This window comes from Dipteris shenzhenensis, chromosome 9 (assembly GCF_047967505.1).
Source record: "Dipteris shenzhenensis isolate YYH24624 ecotype China chromosome 9, Dip_SZ_1.0, whole genome shotgun sequence".
NCBI classification, from domain to species: Eukaryota; Viridiplantae; Streptophyta; class Polypodiopsida; order Gleicheniales; family Dipteridaceae; genus Dipteris; species Dipteris shenzhenensis.
Window position 1 is genome coordinate 20,297,849 of NC_141604.1, and position 24,630 is coordinate 20,322,478.

The window sequence follows — 24,630 nt, forward strand, 5'->3', positions numbered from 1 at the left end:
GAAGGTTGAAGGAGCTGGGCCCTGATGTAGTTGTACATATTGAGGATGAAGTTTCAGTCAATGATTTTGATTTGACAAAACAATGCTTAGCAGCATTGGCTAACAAGAATGAGTATTGCTCAGATACTATCATTCTTGCAATGCTCTAGTAAGTGTCTTTAAATTTTACATTTTTTGCAAATCAATCCTCCTTGTAACTCCTTTATAACCTACCCTAATTATGTTCTGATCCTATGCAGCATGATGAGAAGCTGGCTTCACCCCTCTGTACAACATACAGTCCATATTGTTGATCCAGCCATTTCTTCTAGATTAAGAGATGCAAAGGAGACTCCCATGAGTATTTCCAGCTGGTTCAAACACTGCAATTTTGAAGTAATTAACATTTTGCTACTTCCATACCATAGCAGGTATGTGGGTGACTACTTCTTTTAAGATTCTTCTTTAATATTGGGAACTCTTGTAGCCTTTCATTTTCTTATGTTTTTTTCCTTATGCAGTGACCACTGGAGTTTTGTGTCTATTGACATCCAGTAGAAGCAATGCTTTCTATTCAACTCTCTAAAAAACACACACAGAGAGCTGAAATTGTAAGTGCTGTGTGTGCTTTTTGAACTTAAAACTTCATTATTTTGATACCATACTAACTAAATTATACATATTGCAGTTGTATTAGAAGGCTATTAGATGCATTGGATCATTGTCCTCCAAATGTCTCTCTGTTGGATTCAATAGAGCCAATAAGTCTAGAGGTAAAAAGTCTATTAAATGCTATGTCTTTGAACTTATTGAATAATTTTGTTTTGTGTTGATGCTCACAGTTTCTAACATTTTTTTCTAACTGTACAGACACCACAACAAAATGATTCAAGTAGCTGTGGATGGAGGGTGCTGATCAATGCAAAATATATACTTTCAAGCTACTTTGAAAAGGAACAGCCAGATCTGGTAAGGAAAAATACTTTTCATTTAGCTTGAAGATAATTCATAATGATACAAAGTGTTCTAAATTATCCTCTGCCATTGCAGATGAAAGAGGATAGCTTCAGCCCCAACTATGTACATAATTTTAGAGCTCATACAATTTGGAGGTTTTTGAGCTATGCCTCCCCCAAACCTATTGTACCAGCTACTGTGGAGCTGGGTGAAAGCTCTAAAGTACAAGAAGGTGTCATACACCTTGATCCCACAGATGAAGCACCTAATGCTGAGGACCAGAAGCCACAGGAGCAATCACAGAGTGCTGAGGAGGAGCAGACACAGGAGCAAAGACCTACTGCTGATGTTGAGGAGAAGGTGGAGAAGTAGCAAAGAGAGGCTTCTGGGGCAGTGGAGGAGACAGGATGGAGCACGGACAGGATGGAGCAGCAGAGAGAAGATCCTCCAGAAAATGTAGAGCAACCTCTGGATGAAACTGTACATAAATAGAAAATGGATGTTAGAAATATGTTCTACAAATTCAGCTAAACAATTCTGTACAAAATCTTACTTGATTGAATACAAAACCTTTCTTTATGGAGTCTGTGTTATCTCAATTTTAAAATTTTCTATGTCTTTGCATTTAACTGAGCTCTCTCTTCTTCTGAGTAACTGCAAAAAAGCAATATGAATTAGAGTGGTAAATTAAACTAATAGCAATGCTTAATGAGACTAGGATAAATCAGATGGTGTACCTTTCTGTTCTTGTAGATAAATAAAAAGTCGTTTGAGATAGAACCTTCAGTCTCAAACAGAATGTCGCTGCGCAATTGAGCTAGGAAGCAACATTCTCTTAATGAGATATTGGCTACCACATCACCATTCTCAACAACATCAATATCAATAAGTTTATTTTGTGCACCAAAAGACTCTTCATCTTGATCCATTGGGACAAGCTTTGTGCCAAGCATTCGACTGCGCTTGTAATAAAAAGAGAAAATAAAATTTTGTGATGCAACCATGTACTTCAGTTGCATAGAAGGTTGGACCACCTCACAAAACACCGAACTACATGTCTTCTTATCCCAACCTTTATCCAAAAATTGTGGCATGCATGCTGAATTTGTTGCTTTAATTGTGAACATTGTTTTTGAAACCTTTACTGGAAAGGTATTAAACAAGTCTACAAAAACTGTGAGAGGCATGCACAAAGAAATTTTTACTATCCTAGTGGCAATATTGGGCCTCAGAGCTTTCTATACTTCTGTAAAAAGCTTCGCCCTATATGCCTCTGTAACACTAGAATGTGGGTGAGGCCAATCCACCGAATTCCATGCCGGAATACACCATGTGTGTTAGCTTTGTCCAGCAACTGATAAAAATGATCAGTAAAAAATATACCCGATTGAGCTAGCTCTGTTGCACATCGACCTTGGTATTGTTGTTCTCCTATCGATCCATGCAGAACATCTATAAATCCCAGAATACAATCGATGTTTTGCCATGTCTCATACGATGAAGGATATAAATCTGAAATAAAACAACACAAGAATGTCAATAAGTTAAGAGAGAAAGCTTCATCTTAAAAATCCATACACCTCATGAAGAAAAAAACCACAATAGAAAAATATACAATTAGGCCTGTGTTGCGGAAGATTTTTTGGATAGTCTCGCAAGACAAGTTCTTTATGCATGTACACGTGCTGAATCAAAACTTCTTTCACGGATATCTTCCCTTTGGTGATTTTAAAATCTCGTACTCTTCCCTTCCACGATGCCAAGAAAATGTTTTTTGTCTGGGGTCTTTTTCTTTTGCTAGGTTGCATGAGCACCCATGCTCCTTTCGAAACACTAAAACTTTCCCAAGTTCCTTTTGTTTTGACTGTACTTGAATTCTCTACCGACGAAATAGAAGAAGCAGGTCGACGGGGTAAGGATGTTTGGTATAATTCTGCCTTCGTAGCATTATCATCCACAGAGCGTCTTCCACAAGAACGGCCATGGTTTTGGTTCACCATGGAGATTTTCTGAATCTGTAACAGTAGCAAAGTAATGTAACTAAGATAACAATTTGAAATTTCAAGAAAGAGAAAGTGGGCAAACAGACAGTTGACGAGAAACATCTTACTCTATGCCAAACAGGATCAAGGGAGCAGTTTTGGAAAAGAAAGGCTGTTGCACAATGAGGCAATGGTGTAGAATGGTAGACCTTTCGCACGAAAGGCGGCACAACATTTGAAAATTCAAAGGAAGGTGGAAGCGGGAAGGATCTTGTCAGATAAAATGTCAGTTTAGATTCTATCTTCTTGTCTAAAGATCTTCTAAGAATAAAAAACCAATCTCCTCATTAATGTAGCACGCTTGTACTTACATAAAGTATTGTTTCTTTTTTCTATTTTCTCTTATTTTCGTGAATTTTCAATGTTACGTTGGCCTTCTATTGATTGGTTGAGAGCTTATTTTTCCAAACCGTAAAAGGCCCCAAAATGAGCTCCCTTTTTTCCTAATGCACCATCCCTCACTAGCCTCCCTCACGCCCTTGTACTATCTGCTTCTAAGGCCTATGCAATCGACCATCTCCGCTATCTAAGGAATCGGCCATCTTTGCTATCTAAGGCCTATTATATTGCTAATTGGCATCTGCTACTATCTAAGGCCTTTCCTATTGCTATCGGTGTCTGCTACCATCCCTCTACTAATAGAACCTCCCCTCCCCACCTCCCCTCATCTTGCTCAATCCCTCATGCAAATCACCTCCCCTCACGAGCCTCCTCCTAAACCCCTCACTACTATTGCCTATCCCTCATGACTGTTGCTAATCCCCTACAAATCTCAGGATGCTCCGACTGCTAACGCATGAATCCCTCACGACTCACCACATGTAACGATTGTTGGCCTCCATAGACTTCTAACCCCTCATGACTACCCTACGAATCCCCTATGAATCCTCACGATGCTCCACTGACTGCTAACCCCCATAAATCCTTCATGACTCTCCACAGGTAGTGATTCTTGAAGGTTTCCCTCCACCTCCCATCCTCCCATCGCCCATCTTTGCAACATCTTGTTTGTTTTGTGGAACATCCATATCTCTTCTTTGTGATTTCACCCATCTATTTGGAGATTTGCATCTTGTTCCAACCATGATGGATTGTTCCCACAATTGCCCATCTACTTGGAGCCTCTCTCCTACCCCCTCCTCTCCCCATCCTCCTCCCCATCCTCCTCCTCCTCCTCCCTATTGCATACATTGTTTTATCTCTACATATTAAAACTAAACATACACCCCATTTTCTCTCTACGTATCAAAATTGTGCATGCTTGAACGGAACGAGTATGCATGGATTCAATGTTTGGAAACCAAAACTAAGAGACATGGTTTCTTGCAGGATTACAAAAACATACCTTTGGTGGATAGTTGAGGATGCAACGATTATTGAAGGCTTCTTGGGAAGGCATCCTCCATCACCTCAATTCACACCTTGCATTGAAAGGTTGGAACTCAAGCTAGGAGAAGGTCGTTGCTTGGGTCCATGAACTCAAATTTTGAAATCCAAAAATTCAAATTTTCAAATTTAATTATGTTTTCAAGTTGGATCTTATAGCCTACTTGACATACTCAGTCTGTCAAGAGTGCCATGGGTCCATGTAGTTCTAGTAGCTCAAATTTTGTAAAGATGCTAATGGACCCATAAATCATAGAGCTCAAGGTGAGCTCAAGGGATCTCGATGGACTAAGTATGTCAAATAGTGACCTTGAGCTTGATGAGTTATGGATCCATAACATCTTTATGGACTGAGTCCACCAAGTGAGCTATTTGAGCTACATGTTTGAGAGCCATGGGTCCATGTATTTGAAACATCTCAAAGTATGTAAAGATGCTATGGATCCACAACTCATAGAGCTCAAGGGCTATCTTCATAGACTTAATCCATCAAAGAGTGACCAGGTCTATGAGTTATGGATCTAGAAACATCTTTATGGATTGAGTCAACCAAGTGAGCTATTTGATTGACAGCCATGGGTGCATGTACCTCAAATATCTCAAAGTTTTTAAATATCTCATGGATCCAAAGCTCAAGGGCTCTCTTGATGGACTGGGTCTGTTAAAGAATGACCTTGAGCTCATGGATCCATAGCATCTTCATGGAATTGTATGTCCATCAAGTAAGCTATTTGAGCAACATGCTTGAGAGCCATGGGTCCATGTACCTCAAGAGTCCTTTCTCTCATATCAGAGTCCGTCAAGAGAGCCAAGGTCATATGTGCATTGATGCAATAGTTATGCTGACAGAAATTGATTGCAAATCCATTTGTTTCATGTAGATATCGCCTCAATGGAATGAGTTCAACAAGATTGTCATGGTTATGTTGATAGCAATGCATTGAAAATCCATTAGTTCCATATGGATAAGTTGATGGGTTGAGTCCGTTGACAAAACCATGTTCTTGTTTATGTAGAACCTTGGTTCCAAAACTCAGAACCAAGGTAGCTCCTTACAAGAGCCATGGCCATGGAATAAAATTTTTAGTTATCTCACATAGCTAATTTAACTGATTCAGTTCCTCAAGAGAGACACTTAATGATTATATGCTTATTTGTTTCAAATACATCAGTTTAGAGACCGAGAGATGCATCATATACTTTTGTACCCTGATGGACTCAATCCATCAAGATATATAAGGTTCTTGAGTCGTGAAGAGCCATGGTCCTTGGATTTAAAACTCAATAAAGGACCATAACTAAATCCAAAACTAACTTATAAATAATCAAGGTAGCCTCTTGCGAGAGCCATGGACATGCAATAAAAAATTGAGTTATCTCACATAGCTAACTTGATAGATTGAGTTCCTCAAGAGAGACACTCAATTCTTATATAGATACCTCGATGGACTCAGTCTCTTAAGAGAGGCATGGATATGTTGAGAGCAATTGATTGAAAGTCTATTTGATTCACATACATAGGTTGACAGACTCGATCCTTCAAGACATGTAACCTAATAGATTGAGTCTGTCAAGATGTCCATGGTTCTTGAGTCATCAAGAGCCATGATCCTTGGATTCATAACTTGCATATCACATTGGTCAAGTTTAGAACAGAGTCATTTGTATCAATAGATGACCTGATAGACTTAGTTGGTCAAGATTGGAATGGTCCTAGAGTCATGAAGATTGGGATCGTCAAGTTTAGTTGTGTTCATGTTTATGGACATGAATTTAAAACTATATTACCTAGTGTACATAATTTGATGGACTCAGTGTCAGTCAAGAGAGGCGTGGATTCTGTTATGAGCCTCCTCTTTTGTATCGATTCAATGTGTGCTTCTACTCCATTGTTGCAATCGCGCCTGCCCAGAAAGAGAGCAGCCGGGCATATCCTCAAGCAAATTGCAATACGGTGGAAGATGGCGCCAGCTGCAAAACGGAATGGCCTGCTCTTCCAATGCATTGATCAACAAACAGATTGCGCTCATCTTTATTTCTTGTCGCCTCTTGCAACCTTCTCCTGAAAAAAAATCGCACCATCCTTCCTTGCCACAGCATGCCCATCACGCTCGTAGAATACTCGTCAACCTGTATTTGCCGGCTACAATTGGCAGCTTGCTGCCTTAGCTAGCTTGGGAAGATGATGATACCACGAACCGCATGCATGAAAAACCAATGCCTCAAACTGAATCAGCAGATGTATGGAGAATTCATGCACAAGATCTCGAGCGAGAACTTGAGTACATGTGTACTTTGTGTGATACACATCGCACGAATTAAGAACAAGCAACTCAAGCCCTACGCGACCTTACTGATGTTACCCACCGGTGTAGACGAGATCATGACAAAGATGATAAAGCAACCGCTAGTGATCATGAAAGACAAAGGAATCGACATCATCATAAGAAGATACGTTATCAACAAACTTCAAGACATCATCAACGTGATACTTCATCATCACGCGAGTCTAGTGACGAAGACAACTTTGGCATGGCAATCTTGAAGGCACTCAAATTGCGCGACAAGAAGAAATCAGGTAAAATCAATCACAAAATGTACCGGACTTCCACTACTGAAGGCAGGCAAAGTCTATTACGCAAGGATGATAAATGTTAACTTACGTCAAGAAAGTACTTACGAAATGCGTAACAGACTTTGCCTTGTTTGTACACATAACAAATATGCAGAGTTTTGTTGAGGAATGCACCCATACGAAGATGAATGGCAAGTCTGTTGAGGAATGCACCTATACGAAGATGAATACGCTCTGATACCCATCTCCTTCCATAATCACAAGGCTACAACAATCTTAGATGGAGGAGCTGGAGTGAGCCTTATCACGAGGTGATGTTGGGAAGCTTGGGGAAAGCCTAAAATCCAGCCGACTAACCTGCTAGACAAGCTAGCCGATGGAGCAACGGTGAAGCCATTGGGCATGCTGAAAGACATACGAATTACTACTTTTCGCATGTCTTTTAGGCTCTCATTCGTCTTTATGGATTTCCAAAAGCAGACACACTCCTTTGACATCATCTTAGGACATCCGTTCATGCAACTCTCCCAGCTAGTCCACGATTGGTCCACAAATTGCATATATCTAAGGCAGGGAGAGGAAGTCATTGAAGTGGATTTTGACAAAGTGGAAAGCCCGCCCAATAAGCGGAGGTTTATTTGTAGATGGGTTAGCCACTACCGAGAGAATTGCTTCCCTAAACACAGTTCATCCTTTCATAGGGATAGGAAGCAAGGAGGTTAGAGACTAGCTATGCACCACTCCCAGAGCTAGAGGACTCTGAGAATTGGATGCATCTACTTGCCATCCTTGACCTCCCACCAGGACAGGGCACACAGAGGTTAGTAGTTAAGGATGAAATGTCCAATGCTACTACCATCTCTATAACATGATTCGACTTATAGACCCATCATCAGGAACTATCAAGGTCAAGTCGAATTTCGAGTGGCTTGACTATGTCAAAGCCGCCGATGCCCACCAAGAGTTCACACTAGAATGGGGTACCCATCTTAGTAGCATCATGACACCCATCGGCTACATAGATGCCATCATGGTGGATGAACCCAAGAAAAGTCGCAAGCAAAAGGCACAAGAGGCCAAAAAGAAAGAAAAGCTTGAGACACTCGAAAAGATGAAAGAGCTAAATCTTGAGGAAGTGGAGAAAGAAGACCTTAGGAAGGTCCCCTCTCTTTACAAATCTTATACAATCCAAGATCGGTCTATTGCCTTCGAAAAAGTGCAAAGAGAAGCAAGATCAGGGGAGAAGAGCTCCTATGACAGACTTGCAGAAGTGAAAGAGGTCAACCTAGCAGACAAAGGACAAGACCCTCAACTGGTCTACATTGCCATGAACCTAAGCGAGAAGAACGAGGTAGAGCTTATAGCTCTCCTCAAGGAATTTAAGGATTGCTTCTCTTGGAAATATACCGACATGAAGGGAGTACCTCCCGATGTGGTCAACCACACCATACCCTTCATCGAGAATGTACGACCTGCCCAGCAGCGTCCTTACGAAATGAATCCGAAGTACAGCAAAATTGTCAAACAGGAGCTTCAAAAGCTCATTAGTGTAGGATTCATTTACCCCATAGAGCACACCGATTGGGTCTCGCCAATCGTAATTATCATGAAAAAGAATGGCAAGGTAAGGGTGTGTGTTGACCTCAAAAAGGTCAATGCATCGACAAGACGAGATCATTACCCCTTGCCCTTCATAGAACATATGCTCGCGAGAGTAGCGGGTAAGGAAGCTTATAGCTTCCTTGATGGCTTCTCTCGATACAATCAAGTCCTAGTAGACCCCCCGATCAGCATAAGACAACATTCATTAGGGAATGGGGGGTATATGCATAAAGGGTTATGCCCTCTAGCCTAACAAATGTCCCAGCCACATTTCAATGGCTTATGAGCACCGCTTTTAAAGAGTATCTAAGAGACTTCCTAGAAGTCTTCTTAGATGATTTGTGTGTTAAGTCCCTCTGAGAGGAACACCTAAAGTGCTCGCAAAAGGTATTTGAGAAATGCCACTTATATCGCATATCGCTGAACCCACTAAAATGCTAATTTTGGGTTAAGCATGGAGTGATTCTCGAGCATATAGTGCCCAAGAACGGGATCTCCACAGACGAGGGAAAGATCTGAGTGATAGCAAAGCTACCCTTGCCTACCAATGTGAAAGGTGTCCAAAGATTCATGGGACACACCGGCTATTATAGGAGATTTATCTTGGATTATGCCAAGCTGGCACGACCCCTCTACAGGCTTCTAGTCAAATTCCAATGGACGGAAGAGTGTCAGTACTCCTATGAAAAACTAAGGACAATCCTTGTCTCAGCACCCATCCTAAAGACCCCTCAGTGGGATGTGATCTTTCATGTTCACATAGATGCTTTGGCATTTGTGATAGGATGTGTGTTGGCATAGTCAAGAGCTCATAACCTCGATTATCTAGTCACGTTTGCTAGCCGACAACTGAATGAAGCAGAGGCCAACTATACGACCACAAAGCAACAAGGATTGGCTATGGTGGGACAAAATATGAAGAGGGGAGAGGAGAAGAGTGGAGATGAGGAGAGAGGGCACAGCTAGAGAGCACACCACAAATGACTAACTGTACACTAGATTTAGTTGAAAAAATAGAATATATACAAACCCTTTTAGGGTTAGGGTTAGGGGATCTAACCCTTTCCTTTATAACACTCTATAAGGTTATGCTATGCACATATGATCACGTGATGGTGCTATGCACACATGATCACATGATGTTGAGTGTGAACACTCAACACCTTCCCTCAAGATCAACATCGTCAAGTAGGCCTTCCCTCAAGATGATGATTCTGGGGAATCGAAAGGACTGAACATTACATTCCATCACACCCCTTTAATGGGAATGTCCTTCCTCTGCATCAAACCAAGAGCTAGTCAGTGTTTCTCGAATAGCTCTTTACCGAGTGGTTTGGTAAAGATGTCTGCAACATTTTCTTTGCTATCACAATGCTGCAGTGTGATGTCACCAAGTAACACTCTTTCTCTGATGAAGTGCTCTCTGACATCAATATGCTTTGTCCTGGAGTGATATACTAGATTTTTGGCCAATGCTTGAGCCGATTGATTATCACAGTATATTGTTGTTGATCAAAGTAATATGTTTCTGATAATAGTCTTCTGAGCCATATAGCCTCACATGCACCTGTAGTGAGTGCTCTATATTATGCTTTAGTCGAAGACAAAGAAACAGTTGACTATTTGTTTGACAACCATGATATAGCACCTTGACCAAGGAAAAATGCATATCCCTATGTTGATATCCTAGTCTCATGATCTCCGACATAGTCATTGTCACAGTATCCATGCAACCGTGGATGACTTCCTCTGTATTCTATCCCAAACTGTCTTGTACCTCTAATGTATCTCAAGACTCTTTTGGCTGCATTCCAATGACATTGTTTTGGATTTGCCATAAACTGTGCTAGTGAGCTTACTGCATAACAAATATCTGGCCGTGTGATTGTCAGATATATAAGAGATCCGATGAGCTGCCTGTAGTATCTATCATTGACTGTAGGCTTTTCTAAATCTTTAGTAAGTTTCAAACTCTGTTCCATGGGAGTGGCTGCAATCTTGCAATCTGCCATATGAAACTTCTTCAGGACACTGTCAACATACTTGAGCTAACTTATGAATGTGCTATCTGAATCTCTCCAGAACTCAATTCCAAGACAATAGTGCCTAAGTCCAAGATCTTTCATGTCGAACTCTGCAGATAAGGCTTGTTTTAGTTTTCTAATGAAGCTATCCTTGCTTCTCGTCACAATCAGATCATCTACGTACAAAAGTGCAATAGTAATGTCTTCCCCTTGAACTTTGTAGTAGAGAGTATGATCTGCATTGGATTTCATGTATCCCAGATCAGCAAAATACTTGTCAATTCTATTGTACCAACTTCTGGGTGCTTGCTTTAAGCCATAGAGACTTTTCTTGAGATGGCAAACCTTATTTTCCTTTCCTAGTTCAACATAACCTGCTGGTTGTTGCATGTAGACTTCCTCGTCTAGATAACCATTGAGAAATACATTCTTGACATCAAGTTGATACACATTCCATTTGCTGAGTGTCGCTAGTGATATCAAGAACCGTATGGAATCCATCTTTGCTACTGGAGCATAAGTCTCATCATAATCTTGACCATATTGTTGTCCAAATCCTTTTGCAACTAATCTGGCTTTATATCTCTGAATACTGCCATCTGGATTGTACTTCACTTTGTATACCCATTTGTTGGCTATGGCCTTCTTTCCTGGTGGAAGGTCGTATAATTCCCAAGTGTGATTTTTATACAAAGCATCCATTTCTTCATTCATAGCAGTTTGCCATTTTGGCTTGTCCACTGTGTCTTCGAAGTACACTGGCTCTTCTGTAGCCATGATGGTAGTCATAAGAGCATAGTTGGTGGTTTCCACTTAAATTGCTTTGCCTTTCTGAGCATATGTCAATCTGACAGGTGGTCTGCTTTCCCTAGTAGACCATCTGAGCTACTGTGGCACTGCTTGGGGTGTTGCTGGCAATTCTTGCTCTTCTTCATCAACCTGTTCTGTAGATGAGTGTGAAGTCGATGCTTCTATCTCTTGTGTAGTGGAGGTTTTCCATTCTGATTCCTCATCAAAGATTACATCTCTGGAGATAATGACTTTGTGGTTGATGGGATCATACAATTTGTATGCTTTGCTTTCTTCACTATAGCCAACCATGATGCATTTGCGTGACTTCGCATCCAATTTTCTGTGATGATCATCATGTATGTGGGCATATGCTATGCAACCAAATATGCGGAGATGCCCAATGCATGGCTTGTGTCCAGTGAATGCTTCATAAGGAGTCATACCTTGTATCGGTTCGGTAGGAAGCCGATTAAGCAAGTAGTTAGCTGTAGCTATTGCTTCTACCCAATACTGATTTGGAAGATGCTTTTCACTAAGCATTGCTCTAGCACTATCTACTAAAGTCCCATTATTCCTTTCAGCTATTGCATTCTGCTGAGGAGTATCTGCACATGTGAATTGTCTTCGTATGCCAAAAGTTCATGAATGCTGAAGACATGTATTCAGCTCCTCTATCTGATCTGATGACCTTGATCTTTCTGCCTGTTTGGTTTTCTACCATGGCTTTGAGTTCTTGAAATCTGGAAAACACTTCAAATTTCTCTTTCAGAAAATAGACCCAACAATATCTGCTGTAGTCTCGATGAAGGTCAAGTAGTAAAGTGAACTATTGATGCTGCGGGTCTGGGCATAACCCCATACATCTGTATGTATCAAATCAAGAATACCTCATGCACGAGAGGTACTTCTAAAAAAGTTGGTTCGCTTTTGTTTGCCAAAGTAGCATGCTTCGCAAACTTTTCCAAGAAACTGTAGCTTCGGAATTCCAATTGCCATATTCTCATTCCTTAGATCTAACAAGTACTTACTTGAAATTGGCATGACCATATCTCTTGTGCCATTTTGTAGATAGTGGCATCTATTGCATTTGAGGTAACATGGCATGCTTATCTGGTACTGTAGCTAGCATTCTGTATAAGCGTCCTTCCTTGACACCTTTTGCTACTAGCTGATGGAAGTATGTCGATGGGTCTACACCTAGACCATTGGCCGATCCAACCACCAGTAGCTCTACTCCATCTGTTGTCACCACACCAGCAACAGAATCTACATCGGGATCTACATCTACACAAACAGTTTTCACACCAGTAGCAGATCCTTCCATTGCCCGAGCTCAAGTAGAATGGGATAAGAAAGACAAGTATGCCTATCACCTGATCAAGTAGAATGTGCAAGATGTCATGCTAGGACAGCTCAACACTGTCAAGACATCAAAAGAAGCATGGGATATGTTCGCAGCTCTCTGTGAAGATAGTGGGAGAGAGGGAAGGAGTCTCACTTGCGGCTTTCTCACATACACAATGGGGGAATACACACACAGGTGGAGGCTGAAAACAGTTTTCATCTTCTTAGTTGTGAAAGCCAAAAGAACTCTAGTACAAAGAAATAGAAGAACCCTATATGTGGGTCTCAAACCAAACTCAACTAACTAAGGTGGCATACTAACTGAGCCACAAACTAGAGTAGATAAGGATAGTTGTCATCCAGCTATTATTCGTGGGCAGTGTACCAACTGCATTTGCAGCTAACAAGTCGGTGACATAAATGCACAACGATCACCCTGGTATATCACGAGTGGAGCTCGATATCTCAACACTCCCCCTTGAGCTCAATCCCAATTCTTGCACACCAAGCAGGTCTCTGAACTTGTGTAGCTTCTCTGCGCCCAATGCCTTCGTGAATATGTCAGCGACCTGATCCTCTGTGCTGACATAAACTAGATCAATAAGACCTAGTAAAACCTTCTCCCGCACATAGTGATAATGCACCTCAATGTGCTTTGTTCTAGCATGATAGATTGGGTTATTTGCCAAGTGTATACTACCCATGTTGTCATAATAAATATCAACTGGCCCATCTGTAGACTGTTGCATATCATAAAGTAGCTTATGCAACCAAGCTACCTCACATGCAGCCATTGTTGCACCCCTGTACTCAGCCTCTGTGCTCGACAAGGCAACTGTAGGCTGTTTCTTGCTGCTCTAGGTGACTGCAGCGCTCCCAAAAGAGAACACATATCCACTGGTAGATCGTCTATCAAAAGTACTACTAGCCCAATCAACATCAGTGTATCCATGCAACTGTATCTGAACCCTAGCCTCATAAAATAGTCCATACTGTAATGTGGACTTCACATACCTAAGTATGTGTCTAGCCGCATCCAAATGTGATTTCCTTGGAGCCTACATAAACTGACTTACCAATCCAACAGCATAGCTTAAATCTGGCTTGGTAATAGTCATATAAATCAAACTTCCTACTATGCGTCCGTACATAGTAGGGTCTTCCAGAAGCTCACCTGCATCTGTGCTCAGCTTCACATTCTGCTCCAAAGGAACTGAAATAGGCTTACAGCCTGTCATTCCATATTTGGACAGCATGTCCAATCCATACTGCCTCTGCAAGAGCTGTATCCCACTTGGTGATCTAATCACCTCAATGCCAAGAAATAACGTAGCTCTCCCAAATCCTTCATCTCAAACTTTTGCTTCAATAGCATTTTCACATGAAGGATATCTTCATCACTATCACCTGTGATGATCAAATCATCAACATAAATGACAAGTAGCATAATACCTTTCTCTATTTTTCTCACATAGAGTGAGAAATCTGCCTTGGAAATCTGAAAGCTAATAGTGACAAGATACTGTCCTATCTTGTCAGACCATGCACTAGGTGCTTGCTTCAAGCCATACAAGGCTTTCTTCAACCTGTAAACAAACTCATTATGAATAGCATGAACATAACCTGGTGGCTGCTCCATAAAGAACTCTTCTTGCAAATCACCATGCAAGAAGGCATTCTTTACATCCATCTGATGTAAAGACCATCTCTTTGATGCAACCATAGTAATGACTGCTCTTACAGTTGCCATCCTTGCAACCGGACTGAATGTTTCTTCATAATCAATGCCGTACGTCTGTGCATACCCCTTGACAACTAATCTTCCCTTGTATCTATTCACAGAACCATCTGCATTGTGCTTGATCTTATAAACCCACTTACAGCCAATTGCATTCTTGTCTTTAGGCAAAGGCACCAATTCCCATGTAGCATTTGCTTCCAAGGCATCCATTTCTTCATCCATGGCTTTCTCCCATTTTTCATTTCCCATGGCTTGCTCAAAAGAAGTGGGTTCTGTTCCTGTATCACTTTGACCATATAGGCATAGTGAATGGCTGTAAATCCATCATATTACAGCCTATCCATAGGATACCTAGCTCTGGTAGACCTACGCAAAATAGGCGCACTTCCAGGTGCTCTCAAAACATCCCTGGTCTTCCTTACTCTAGGTGTAACAATAGAAGGAATACCCAACTCATCATCAATGCTTTGTTTTGAGCCACTGGATTCACCATCCACATAAGAGTGACCTGCATTCACATCAAACATGGGCTGATCTACCTTCTCTTTTCCTTTTCGTGATACCTGTGTACCACTATCTGCATTGCTTTGAGGAGATTCTCCTGATCTCAATCTGCCTGTCCATGGTGAAGTATGTGAACCACTGCTAGAGGACACTATAGGTCCATTGATATTTTGTGATTGCTACTATGAATTCTGTGTAGCATTACCATTTTGTGCATCTACATCAATCATCACATTTACTGGTTTATACCAGCTGCTCATCTCATCAAAAACATCTCTGCTCACTGTAAACTTACGAGTAGAAGGGTTATAGCATCTATACCCTTTCTACTGTAGAGAATAACCAATAAAGATGCACTTCTCAACTTTTGGATCCAACTTGGACCTCAACTCATCTGGCACATGAACATAGGCAATGCAACCAAAAAATTTCAAATGAGAAATGTCTGGTTTCCTACCAGTATACATCTCCTCTGGCGTCATGCCATGTATTGCTATAGTGGGAGTCCTATTCATTATGTAAACTGCTGTAGCAACTGCTTCAGCCTAATAATAATCTGGTAGATCTTTTTCATTTAGCATGGCCCAAGATACCTCTCCAATATGCCTATTTTTCCTTTCTGCAAGTCCATTTTACTGTGGGGTATGACTGCATAAATATTGCTGCTTTATGCCATGCTCCTATAGGAACCTTGCAAACTCATTTGAGAGGTACTCTCCCCCTCCATCTGACCTTAGGCATTTTATTTGTAGGCCTATTTCTTTTTCAACCATAGCTTTAAAAGCTTTGAAGTGCCCAAACACTTCACTTTTCTTTTTCATAAAATACATCCAAACTTTTCTGGTGAAGTCATCAATAAAAGTAACAAAATAGTGAAGCCTCCAATAGATGCAGCTTTAGTATTCCACACATCAGAGTGGATTAATTCCAATGGCCTTTTACTCTCTTGAACACGCCTAGGAAATGGTTTCCTCGCCTGTTTTCCAAATTGACAGGCTTTACAAACCTTATGCATTTCTGCAACCTTGAATTTAGGCAATCCTGCAACAATATTTTGGGCTTGCATTGATTTAAGTCGCTGTATATTAACATGACCAATGCATTTATGCCAGATATCAATATCTGCAACTACACTGGTCCCATGTGCAAACATTGTTGCACTCAATTCAGGCATGTCCGCATCCAACGTAAACATCCTGCCCTTCTTCTTTCCTTTTGCTATCAAGCGACCGTTATTTTTCATATCCTCAACAAAGCATCCATGAGGATTAAATCTGACCTGCAAGCCCTGCTCAACCATTTGACCAACAAAAACTAGGTTCTTGGTGATGTTCGGGACATGAAATACGTCAAACAAGTATTTCTTTTTCCCATCCTGCATAGACAAAGGAATTTTACCAATCTGCACAATAGAATGTGCAGTATCATCACCAGTCTCCACAAATCCTGGTTTTTCCATTTTCCTTGCATCCTACATCCATTTTGCATGACCTGTCATGTGGTTTGATGCACCTGAGTCAACATACCACACATCATTCCGTTCTTCTGCACTTGTCACAGAATTGGTCATGTGCTGCACCATAAATAGATGCTTATTTCTATCATCACCCTATCTACTAGAAGATGCATAATTGCCTTGCTGCAATTTTCCATTCATAATGTCATTCTGCTTTTTGTAGCAGTCCTTAGCCATATGACCCATTTTACCATAGTAGTAGCATTCAACATTGTTGTTTGCATTTTGGCCTCTCTGCCATCCACCACGGCCTTTTTGGCTCCCCTTGCCTCTAGAGTTACCATGTCCTCCTCCATAGGATTGGTTTTCTTGAGTTTGCTGCATATTTTGATTTCTACCACGGTTTGCAGATCGGCCTCCTCTACCTCTTCCAGCATTTGAGTAGAAGATAGTTTCTTTTGAAGTTCCTCCTGAAGAAGATGCACCCCCATTTCTCTGCTCTTCAAAAATTAGAAGAGCAAACAACTCTTCAAAATCAGGAATTTTTCATGGGTGGCAATGGATGTCCGGAACTGTGCTTAATCCTTTCCTAGACCCATTCAACATCACAAAAACTAGATCATCATCTTCCACTAGCGACCCAATGGAAGCAAGTGCATCTGCAATTTTCTTCACCTTCATGGGGTAGTCATTGATGCTCATATTTTCTCTCTGCACATTGTGCAACTCTTGTTTGAGCTGCATTTTCCTGGCTTGCGTATTTGTGCTGTACATTTTTGCCAAAGTATCCCATGCCTCCTTTGGCGTATTTGCATCCTGAATATGCACAATCATAGAATCCGAAATACTGATAGACAACTAGTACATAACTTTTTTGGCTCTCTCATGCCATCCTTTAAATGCCTGCATTTCCTGTTGTGATTGGGAACATTAGGAAGAACTGGTTCTTCTTCATTTCTTGCAATGAACTCCCAATAGCCTTTTCCCATAAGAAAATTCATCATTCTAAACTTCCATGCCTGGAAGTTGTTCTTGTCAAGCTTTTCAATAACAATCTATGAAAGAGAATCAGACGCCATTACAAAACACTGCAAAATATTCTGTCACTACAAAAAACACAGCTTTTACCTCACACAAGCAGATCTGCAAAACTGGTGAAAGTGGTATTTGACCACACAGTCACTTCCTAGTGACAATTTTGCATCAACAGGCAACAAGCATTATTCTGCAACTCCTGCACACAGGCATACGATTCAATTTTTGCAGCAACTTTTCACGGACCAGCAGAGCAATGGTCGCATAGCAAAAACAGGGCCTTTTTTTGAGTGCCTACGAAGAACTTTCACCTTCAAAACGGGCCTCGAAATGGCCTCGAATTAGAAAAATAAAGTCACCATGAAGGGCATCTCAATCTAAGACAGTGCAGTCTTGCACTTCTAGTTGTGCTACCTACAGAGATTTGCTCCCAAACTCGAAAAAGGAAAGCAACACTGGTCCTCTTACTAGGATACCACGAACTTGGTTTGCTTTCTTGAGCTCCTTACCATGAACAAGGCTCTGATACCATGTGAAGATAGTGGGAGAGAGGGAAGGAGTCTCACTTGCGGCTTTCTCACATACACAATGGGGGAATACACACACAGGTGGAGGCTGAAAATAGTTTTCCTCTTCTTAGTTATGAAAGCCAAAAGAACTCTAGTACAAAGAAATAGAAGAACCCTATATGTGGGTCTCAAACCAAACTCAACTAACTAAGGTGGCATACTAACTGAGCCACAAACTAAAGTAGATAAGGATAGCTATCATCCAGCTATTATTCGTGGGCGGTGTACCAACCGCATCTGCAGCTAACAAGTCGGTGACATAAATGCACAACGGCCACCCTGGTATATCACGAGTGGAGCTCGATATCTCAACACTCTCTACGAGTCCAAGACCACATCCAGGATTCTCACCCTGAGAAACCAAATCAACCAGAGTTTCCGCAATAGTAGTGAAATCAGTCATGCTTATGTACTCCGCATTAAAGACTACAACAATCAACTTGCAGCAGCAAGAGAGACTATGAACCCCACAGAAATGGTTCAAGTAATCCTGAATGGACTAGGAGAGGGATACGAGAATCTAGTCCAGAGTATTGCCATCCAATGGCAAATTCTAACACTGAAAGAACTTTAGTCAGTTCTACTTGGTGAAGAACTCAGGACTCAGGCAATTCAAGCACATAAAGGTCATTCTAATGTTCAGGCATTCACAGCGTCAGACAGAAGCAGAGGCAAAGGTAGAAACGGAGGTAGATCATACCGGAAAAGTGGTCATCATCAACAAAATCAAAGTCAGAATCAGCATCAGCATCAGCATCATCCTCAGTAACATTTGAATTAGCAAACAGGAAATCATTCCAACCGAGGAAGATTCCAAGGACGAGGGAATGCATCCACCAATGTGTCAAACATTCAGTGCAACTACTGTCACAAGTTTGGACACTATGAAAGAGATTGCCGCAAGAAGCAGTATAACCAAGGCGGTCAATCCAGCAGTAATCAAGGGAATTCCTGAGGAAGAGGAAATCATCATGATGGACATTCTAGTCACAGTCATTTTGCAAATGAATATGGAAATATGTTTCTTGCAAGCGAGGAATTGCATCAGACTGATACAATGCACCTAGACATTGATTTCAATCCCAAAGAGGATTTCAGCTATCAAGTCGACCAAGTGGAATAGCATCCTTGGTACATTGACAGCGGTGCATCATCTCATATGACAAATCATCAGGAATGGTTCATAGAGATGAAAACATTAGAAGGACATAAAAATGTCATCTACACAATAGTCAATACACCGAATCCAGTTTAAGGGATAGGTGTTATCCCTATGAACAATTTCACTGGTACAAAAGGATTAGTCAAAGATGTGCTCTATGTTTCGAAGCTCAGCAAGAACCTTTTGTCAGTAGGTCAAATGATGGAACACAATTACAAAGTCATCTTTGATGGTGATGAATGCACTATCAAAGACAAATCTAAAATTTTGTCCTGAAGCACAAGAATGGTCTCCATTCGGTATTTCCATGTACCATAATTGGAGTTGTCTAACTTAGCAGATGCTTCCAGATTGAGGTTGCTAGTCGACATGGTGCAAGAAATGTACTTAAAAGTGTTGTGAAGATCTCTGTATGAATCAACTACAAATACACTGAATATGCCAAGTGAAATCTCGGTACTATCAGTGAAGATAGAATTACAGTATATAAAATCTTATTTGTATTACAAGGCTTGTGGAAATGATGCCTAGAATAGCCAAGAGGGTTTACAAGGCTGAAATGATGTGCATGATGCCGTGAGATAGCCAAATAGGCTTTACAATGGTGGCATGTGTGTGTGAAATCAAATGCTATCTGCCCACTGAATCAATCTGCAATGCCTTTGAACTCTGAAGTCTGCTCACTGAACTGATGAACGTTAGGTTTTAGGTAATGTAATGATGTGAAACCGGATGTGAGCATATGGACTGACTCCGAGTAGGTACTAGTCAGGAATTTTGCACATGGCTTAGATTGGCAACTTGGGGAATTCAACGTGTCCCCTCTATGGCGATCTAGTCTACTCTAATCTAGATCTAAACCAATCATCGATGGATGAAAGAACAACAAATAATTCCTTTTCTTTTAATCTTTTTAAGTGCTGGGTCAGATGTGTCGATGTATAGGCAAATGTGCATGAAGGAAGTGGTTTTGACGGCGAGGCTCAAATGTGAGTGTAACTTGTGCCAAAATGTGTGTATGATGTGACAAACGTGTAGAGCACAAAAAAATGAGCGACTTTCGTTTTTGGAGTGCCCTCAAATTCTTCCTGGATCAAGAGATATGACTTGATCTAGGTAGAGGGGCAAAAGGAGTGCAAATGGTGCTCAATGATGATGTGTCACTGTGAGTCACATGCTGTGATGATGTGGCACTGTGCCTAGCAAGAGGTGTGCCTGTGAAGCCCTGTGCTGAGGTGGCAGGAGTGTGCACATGCAGTGTGTGCCTGGCAAGGGACTGTGCCTGTAGGGGTCAGTGCTGACTGGACAGCTAAGGTGGTAATGCTGAGGTGGCACTACTGAGGTGGTACTGGTGATGTGGCACTATTGAGGTGGCACTGATGAGGTGGCAAAGGTGATGTGGCTTGATGATGTGGCCAAATGACATGGCCTGATGGCATGTCTCTGATGACGTGGTAGGATGACATGTCTGCTGACGTGTTTGCTGACATGGGTAATGATGTGGATTGCTTAGGTGGTAGATAAGGATTGCCACATGGTAAAATTTTAACCAAAAACCAAACCCAAGGTCCATTGACCTAACTCGAGTCAAAGCCTATCTGCCACGTGTTACAACTGTGATCAAACCACCTAACTAGGGTTTGACTAAACCTAACCCTGCTTAAGTCCTATCTGCCATGTGTTAAATGGATGTGGCTACCTTATCCTCCATGTGTCTGAGATTGGGTAGACGGAATCTTGGAGATGTCGACAGAATCTCAAAGACTTCGTCGTCATCTATGATGGTCGACGGATGGAGAGGAAGATTCCGTCGGATTCGAACGAGTTGAAAGCAGCTCGCTTGAAGGCGTGTTCTACTTGCTAGAGTGTTGGAGCCACAACATAGCCTGTGGTTGTAAATGTGACCTACAGCCCATCCACTGGAGGCAAGTACTATGCGTCGGCTTGCATGGAGCTTGCATAAGCTCATTGAAGAAGGCGGTTGTCGAGTTTCCTTCGGTAGCTCTTCCTACATCAGTGCTCCTGAGGACGGCTCGCAGTGGAAGCTACAGCCCAATGATAGAGTCGGTGTAGGTAGGAGCTTTGAGCAGTAGATGCTTTGGTGTCAATGGAGAAGCTGCAGGTAGCGTAGGAGCCAATGAAGAGGCTTGGAAGTCATAGAAGACTATGGAGGTCCGCTCGCGGGTACCAACTAGGAGATGCTATAGAAGGCCATGAGCCTTAGACATGTTGTAGGAGGGTCGTGTAGGTCGACAGAGCGTGGGCTTAGCACTAGTCATCGAGGAGCCTTCGGAGGCTGGAGATCTACACGCTGAAGAGATCGTGAATGGAGATCATAGGTAGGTATGCCCCTCAAAGGAGTTGCTAAAGGTAGTTCATTGTTGTGGCTGCTGTTTGGCTTGCCTTGCTTGTGAGCAGCAAGGTAGCTGCTCGTTGTTGTTGAAGACTGCCAAGGTTGATGGTGGTATTTGCTAGGTGGCGTTGTCCGCTAGGGAGCTCGCAGAAGGAGTAGTCTTTGATTAAGAGCTGGACAGAGATGCTCAACTACCTTCTGTAGAAGGTCGAAGTATATAGGCTATAGCAGTAGAGAGGTCAATTTGCCTCAATCGAAGGCTTGGACCACTATCTTGAAGTTCATATTGTCACGGTTGTAGGAAGCTTTTAGGAGCTTTAGTCAAGCAGTTTCAAAAGATCTCTTTCTCCCTCATAAGCTCACAAGTACCTCTGTTTCTCTCTCACACAAGCTCTTGTAAGAGCTGAGAACTTTTCTCTCACAAGAAGCAATGAACCAAATGAATAAAGGGATCTCTCTTCAAGAAACTCTCACAAATCTCTCGAAGGAGATGAACGGAAATCTCTCTCGAAATGGACGGAATTTTCTCTCAATGGAAGTGAAGGGAAGGATCTCACAATCACTCAAGAGAACTCTCAATCTCACAATCTCTCTCGCACTCTCAAGAAGGATGGCGCCTCAGCGGAAGGCAGAGCCATGCTCTGATACCATGATAAAATATGAAGAGGGGAGAGGAGGAGTGGAGATGAGGAGAGAGGGCACAGCTAGAGAGCACACCACAAATGACTAACTATACACTAGATTTAGTTGAAAAAATAGAATGTATACAAACCCTTTTACGGTTAGGGTTAGGGGATCTAACCCTTTCCTTTATAGCACTCTATAAGGTTAGTGCTATGCACATATGATCACGTGATGGTGCAATGCACACATGATCACATGATGTTGAGCGTGAACTCTCAACATGGTGTATGCGGTGCGCAAGCTTCGCCACTACCTCTTGGCCAAAAAATTCGTGTTCTTCATGGATCATCAGGCCCTACTTTACTTAGTAAACAAGCCATGTGCGACAGGTTGCATTACACGGTGGATGCTCATGCTCTTAGACTTTTACTTCATTGTCGCAATGCAGAAAGGGTCACATCATGTTTTAGTTGACCACTTGTGGTGGGTACCTAATGGAGAGCCACCAATGGGAGTTGATGATGATCTCCCCGATGCTCCCCTCTTTCAATTGGAGTTAGTGCCGGAATGGGCAGAAGAGATCAATCATTACCTTGCCAATGGGTTGCCAGTAGATAGACCACTAACCAAAGAGAGAGCTCGCAAACTTTTAAAGGATGCAGCCCCTTATCAGCTCATAGCCAGTTAGCTCTACAAACAAGGCAAGGACCAATTGATGTGGCATCTTTCATTTCATAAGGATGCATTGTTTGTACCATGATCAATTGGTCTGTATAGAAGGAAAGACATCAATTGTGCGAAGTTAACAATTCCTTCTTTTTTAGATCTTCTCTCTACATTTAATTAACATGTGTACTAATATGTATCTGGGTTTTGTAGAAGGAGGAGCCCATGTGATGCAAATTTGTATAACTGCAGAGGAGGAGGCAGGTGTATGATCGTGGTCCTTTATGTGGATGACCTTGTCATAATAGGGAACCATGAAGAGAAGATCTCACAGACAAAGCATTTGCTAGGAAGAGAGTTTGAAATGATAGACCTCGGACTGCTGATGCATTTCTGTTTGGGGATTGAAGTTTGGCAAGAGCAAAAACAGATCTTCATTTCACAGCTGAAGTATGCTAGAGAGATACTGAAGGCATTTGGCATGGTTGAGTGCAAGACAGTTGGCACCCCTATGGAGGTTGACGTGAAGCTTTCAAATGAGGATTCATCACCATTGGTGGACGAAGCAAAGTACAGAAGGCTTGTGGACAGTTTGATTTACTTGTGCAACATGCGGCCGGACATCAGCTTTGTGACTGGTGTATTAAGCAGGTTTTCCAATAAGCCCCGAGAGAACCATTGGAGGGTAGGGATGTGGGTGCTGAAATACATCAAAGGCACACTTGATTATGGCATCACCTATACCAAGGGCAACATCTTGACCGAATTCTATGACTCGGGTTGGGCAAGAGACGTGGACAACAGGAGATCAGTGATAGGTTACTGTTTCTTACTTGGATCTGGAGCTGTGTCATGGGTCAGCAAGAAGCAACCTATAGTTGCTCTTTCTTCTACCGAGGCTGAGTACAAAAATTAGCATGCTTTGCTTCTTGTGAGGCAGTGTGGTTGAGGAGGATCTTAGGGGACATGGGTGCAGTGCAGAACAAGCCTACACAGTTATCATGTGACAATCAGAGTTGCATGATGATTGCAAAGAACCATGTGTTCCATGCTCGCACAAAACACATTGAGATTCAATATCACTTTGTACGCGAGCTCATCATAGATGGAGAGGTCGACTTGGTGTACTGCCCGACTATAGAGAATGTTGTAGACATCTTCACGAAGGCTCTTGGAAGAGACTTGCTAGAGAGGCATCTTCATCGACTTGGCATTGGGCCGAAAAAGTAAGTTTACTTGTAGGTGGACATTGAGGGGGGGTGTTAGATATCAATGCTCCACTCTCATGTAACTACGCGGGAACTAGCTAACTCTACTTGTAAGCCCCCCATATGAGGAGAAGGCATTTGAGTAGCTCATTTATCCGGTAGGTCCTGGTTTAGACACCAGATGGGGGCCATGTGTGGCCTGATGGTTAGACGGCTTCAAATAGAGTTGGCACACTTCCAACTAGGCTGCATGCAAGTGCGAGAAGGCATCCCATACTAACTGCACTGAGGGTAGATGGAGCATTTCCCGGGGTAGTCCACTCTTGGGTTACAGGGCCCGTTTGGAGCCCCAGATGATCCCAGATGGCTCTGGGCCGAACGGCGACCATAGGCTAGTTGCTCTATTTTACACCACAGTTCTATCCTATGGTCAGTGGCCTATTTTGAGACCAACCCCCAGTCAACCGTTTTGGGTAGACTAGGTCGATCACCCAATTGGGTCTAACTAACTATGACTAGTGGCTATATAAGAGCAAGCCCGTGAAGCCCATTTCATCACTGGCTATAGCAACCCTGATTTCTGAGCATCTAGCCTCCGTCCTCTACTGTTT